This window comes from Schistocerca americana, unplaced genomic scaffold (assembly GCF_021461395.2).
Source record: "Schistocerca americana isolate TAMUIC-IGC-003095 unplaced genomic scaffold, iqSchAmer2.1 HiC_scaffold_162, whole genome shotgun sequence".
Lineage (NCBI taxonomy): Eukaryota > Metazoa > Arthropoda > Insecta > Orthoptera > Acrididae > Schistocerca > Schistocerca americana.
Window position 1 is genome coordinate 211,821 of NW_025725708.1, and position 5,000 is coordinate 216,820.

Here is a 5,000-nt window from a genome sequence, read left to right on the forward strand (position 1 = left end):
AGCTAAGCCACCAACACCCACACATGTCCCAGACAGGGGTGCACCCAACATCACAATACTGCCTCCTGTCACACCACACAAACAATGGCAGGAATGAAAGACACAGGTCTGCCACAAGCATGGAATCAGAGCGCCGCCTGTTATGAGCCAAAGGTGCACCCTGACGTGGCAAATCAGATGATGCCGCAGTCATTTACTTACGATAATCACAATCAACAAACCGGGCCCCCCCCCCCCCCCAAGTGCCTTAACCTAACCCGTATTGTACCTTAACCTAACCCGTATTGTACCTTAACCTAACCCGTATTGTACCTTAACCTAACCCGTATTGTACCTTAACCTAACCCGTATTGTACCTTAACCTAACCCGTATTGTACCTTAACCTAACCCGTATTGTACCTTAACCTAACCCATATTGTACCTTAACCTAACCCATATTGTACCTTAACCTAACCCATATTGTACCTTAACCTAACCCATATTGTACCTTAACCTAACCCATATTGTACCTTAACCTAACCCATATTGTACCTTAACCTAACCCATATTGTACCTTAACCTAACCCATATTGTACCTTAACCTAACCCATATTGTACCTTAACCTAACCCATGTTGCGCCTTAACCTAACCCATGTTGCGCCTTAACCTAACCCATGTTGCGCCTTAACCTAACCCATGTTGCGCCTTAACCTAACCCATGTTGCGCCTTAACCTAACCCATGTTGCGCCTTAACCTAACCCATGTTGCGCCTTAACCTAACCCATGTTGCGCCTTAACCTAACCCATGTTGCGCCTTAACCTAACCCATGTTGCGCCTTAACCTAACCTATGTTGCGCCTTAACCTAACCTATGTTGCGCCTTAACCTAACCTATGTTGCGCCTTAACCTAACCTATGTTGCGCCTTAACCTAACCTATGTTGCGCCTTAACCTAACCTATGTTGCGCCTTAACCTAACCTATGTTGCGCCTTAACCTAACCTATGTTGCGCCGTAACCTAACCTATGTTGCGCCGTAACCTAACCTATGTTGCGCCGTAACCTAACCTATGTTGCGCCTTAACCTAACCTATGTTGCGCCTTAACCTAACCTATGTTGCGCCTTAACCTAACCTATGTTGCGCCGTAACCTAACCTATGTTGCGCCTTAACCTAACCTATGTTGCGCCTTAACCTAACCTATGTTGCGCCTTAACCTAACCTATGTTGCGCCTTAACCTAACCTATGTTGCGCCTTAACCTAACCTATGTTGCGCCTTAACCCAACACACGTTGGGCCTTAACCCAACACACGTTGGGCCTTAACCCAACACACGTTGGGCCTTAACCCAACACACGTTGGGCCTTAACCCAACACACGTTGGGCCTTAACCCAACACACGTTGGGCCTTAACCCAACACACGTTGGGCCTTAACCCAACACACGTTGGGCCTTAACCCAACACACGTTGGGCCTTAACCCAACACACGTTGGGCCTTAACCCAACACACGTTGGGCCTTAACCCAACACACGTTGGGCCTTAACCCAACACACGTTGGGCCTTAACCCAACACACGTTGGGCCTTAACCCAACACACGTTGGGCCTTAACCCAACACACGTTGGGCCTTAACCCAACACACGTTGGGCCTTAACCTGCTCTGTAATTGTCATACGACGCGTTAAATTAGTGTAGTGTTGCCTAACTGCAACCCCCGCAATATAGTTTGCTACTCGCACTGCCCGGTCCCCAGAGTATCGCTTCATGTTAAACACCTTGCAGCTATACACTGTAATGCGGATGGCGGCAGGACGTACATGCTCAATGCCCTTCGCAGTTGTTCATTGGCATTCGCATGGCGAAGCACAGCCTACGTTGTGGTACGGCTTGTGGCAACTGTCCGCTGATGTTGTACGTCCAAATCACACACTGTACCGCACATTGGTCCTCATGTACTGAATGATACATCGTGGTACATGTGTGACCGTACCACGACTGCGCCAACAACGGCGAACCATACGGTCCAAATATTGTGCACTCAGCTACGTGTCGTCTCCCTATAAGAGCTGGATTGCAGTATGGTATGCCGTGGATGGCGATCAGCATGAGCCGTCTGTTGATGTAGTGGCGCGTGTTGTCAGACGTAGTCGTCTCTTCTCACACACCGTGATAGCATGGTGCACTGCGTTCCACATCTGCGACATGCGACAGAGGCCGGTTGACAGTCGTTCGCGCAATGGACATCGCATACGTACGGGGGCCACCTTCCACGTGTTCGCGAAGCGTGCACATGTTGTTGCGTGTATGTGGGCAGACATAGTGTGTCGTGACACCTGACACAGGCATGCAACAATCGTTGAATTTGCAAATGGCGATGGACGTCTACGTTTGCTGGTGACGTTACGCAAATGAAGAACTGGTAAACCGTTGTGGTGCGGTTGTTCTCGCTAGAGGTGAATCAGTGATGGCGACGATCGGTTGAGCTACCAACCGGTTGTTTCAGCGATACCCACCATGCCCACGAACGTGAATGGCATGTGGGTGTGAAGCGATACGCGGCGGTGGCTGGGTGGGACCGTCCCCGGCCGGTGAGGGGGGGCCTTCCGGCGTGCTGGCCGCGCGGTGCGTGGGCGCACGCGCTACAGCCGGCTGGTGGGGGCGGCCAGTGGCAGGCGCGCCGGCCGACGGAGGCGGCAGGCGGCGCAGCTGCGCGCCGGCGCACCCTGCACGCGGCGCCGTGCGGCCAAAGTAGGTCCTCGCGGGCCCGGTGCGAAGCGCGGTGGACATCTGCAGTGTGCTGGTCCGATTGAGGACTGTGTGCGCTGAGGATGCGCCGCCGCCCGGCGCTCGGCGCCGCGACGCCGTCTGCTGCTCGGTCGCCTCTGCGGTTCTCGCAGGTGGATTGTATCGCAGCTGTGCGGACGTGTTGGCGCGTGCGCTGTGCTGGGAGAGTTCGCTTCGGCACCCAAGTGGGGCTTTTGTCCTTCTGTGGCGCTGGCGTTGGAGCTGCCGGCCACCGTAGGTGGCGCGTGTTGTCTCCCGCCGGCAATGCCACGACAGCACGCTCCCGGGCCTCTGTCGGCAGCGGCAAGCTCAGTTGGGAGCACGGGTGGTCGCACCTAAAGCGTCTACTCGCCAAACTCCGGGCGATTGCGCCTCTCTCGAACCCGACCAAGTACTTAGGACGGCGCTGCGCGCCGCCGGGACCTGAGAGGGTTTCGAGGTGTATTGTGCAGGGGAGCTCAGCCTCCTCCTGTTTGCAGAATAATTGAGCGGACGCTTGCGTGTTCGCGCGGGCCCCCGGGACACACTCCCGGGCGGCCGGCTGCTCAGCTCTAGTTGACGCAGCTCCCTGGTTGATCCTGCCAGTAGTCATATGCTTGTCTCAAAGATTAAGCCATGCATGTCTCAGTACAAGCCGCATTAAGGTGAAACCGCGAATGGCTCATTAAATCAGTTATGGTTCCTTAGATCGTACCCACGTTACTTGGATAACTGTGGTAATTCTAGAGCTAATACATGCAAACAGAGTCCCGACCAGAGATGGAAGGGACGCTTTTATTAGATCAAAACCAATCGGTCGGCTCGTCCGGTCCGTTTGCCTTGGTGACTCTGAATAACTTTGGGCTGATCGCACGGTCCTCGTACCGGCGACGCATCTTTCAAATGTCTGCCTTATCAACTGTCGATGGTAGGTTCTGCGCCTACCATGGTTGTAACGGGTAACGGGGAATCAGGGTTCGATTCCGGAGAGGGAGCCTGAGAAACGGCTACCACATCCAAGGAAGGCAGCAGGCGCGCAAATTACCCACTCCCGGCACGGGGAGGTAGTGACGAAAAATAACGATACGGGACTCATCCGAGGCCCCGTAATCGGAATGAGTACACTTTAAATCCTTTAACGAGTATCTATTGGAGGGCAAGTCTGGTGCCAGCAGCCGCGGTAATTCCAGCTCCAATAGCGTATATTAAAGTTGTTGCGGTTAAAAAGCTCGTAGTTGGATTTGTGTCCCACGCTGTTGGTTCACCGCCCGTCGGTGTTTAACTGGCATGTATCGTGGGACGTCCTGCCGGTGGGGCGAGCTGAAGGCGTGCGACGCGCCTCGTGCGTGCTCGTGCGTCCCGAGGCGGACCCCGTTGCAATCCTACCAGGGTGCTCTTGAGTGAGTGTCTCGGTGGGCCGGCACGTTTACTTTGAACAAATTAGAGTGCTTAAAGCAGGCAAGCCCGCCTGAATACTGTGTGCATGGAATAATGGAATAGGACCTCGGTTCTATTTTGTTGGTTTTCGGAACCCGAGGTAATGATTAATAGGGACAGGCGGGGGCATTCGTATTGCGACGTTAGAGGTGAAATTCTTGGATCGTCGCAAGACGAACAGAAGCGAAAGCATTTGCCAAGTATGTTTTCATTAATCAAGAACGAAAGTTAGAGGTTCGAAGGCGATCAGATACCGCCCTAGTTCTAACCATAAACGATGCCAGCCAGCGATCCGCCGCAGTTCCTCCGATGACTCGGCGGGCAGCCTCCGGGAAACCAAAGCTTTTGGGTTCCGGGGGAAGTATGGTTGCAAAGCTGAAACTTAAAGGAATTGACGGAAGGGCACCACCAGGAGTGGAGCCTGCGGCTTAATTTGACTCAACACGGGAAACCTCACCAGGCCCGGACACCGGAAGGATTGACAGATTGATAGCTCTTTCTTGATTCGGTGGGTGGTGGTGCATGGCCGTTCTTAGTTGGTGGAGCGATTTGTCTGGTTAATTCCGATAACGAACGAGACTCTAGCCTGCTAACTAGTCGCGTGACATCCTTCGTGCTGTCAGCGATTACTTTTCTTCTTAGAGGGACAGGCGGCTTCTAGCCGCACGAGATTGAGCAATAACAGGTCTGTGATGCCCTTAGATGTTCTGGGCCGCACGCGCGCTACACTGAAGGAATCAGCGTGTCTTCCTAGGCCGAAAGGTCGGGGTAACCCGCTGAACCTCCTTCGTGCTAGGGATTGGGGCTTGCAATTGTT

General features: G+C 53.6%; 1 non-coding gene across 1 annotated transcript in view; it reads left to right on the plus strand.

Annotated features, from left to right (window-relative positions):
• Nucleotides 1–3,332: 3,332 nt before the first annotated feature.
• Nucleotides 3,333–5,000, plus strand: part of LOC124570319 — a 1,910-nt gene continuing 242 nt past the window's right edge. Inside the window, exon 1 of the ribosomal RNA XR_006971640.1 lies at nucleotides 3,333–5,000. This exon is cut by the window's right edge and continues 242 nt beyond it. This is a non-coding gene — a ribosomal RNA (small subunit ribosomal RNA).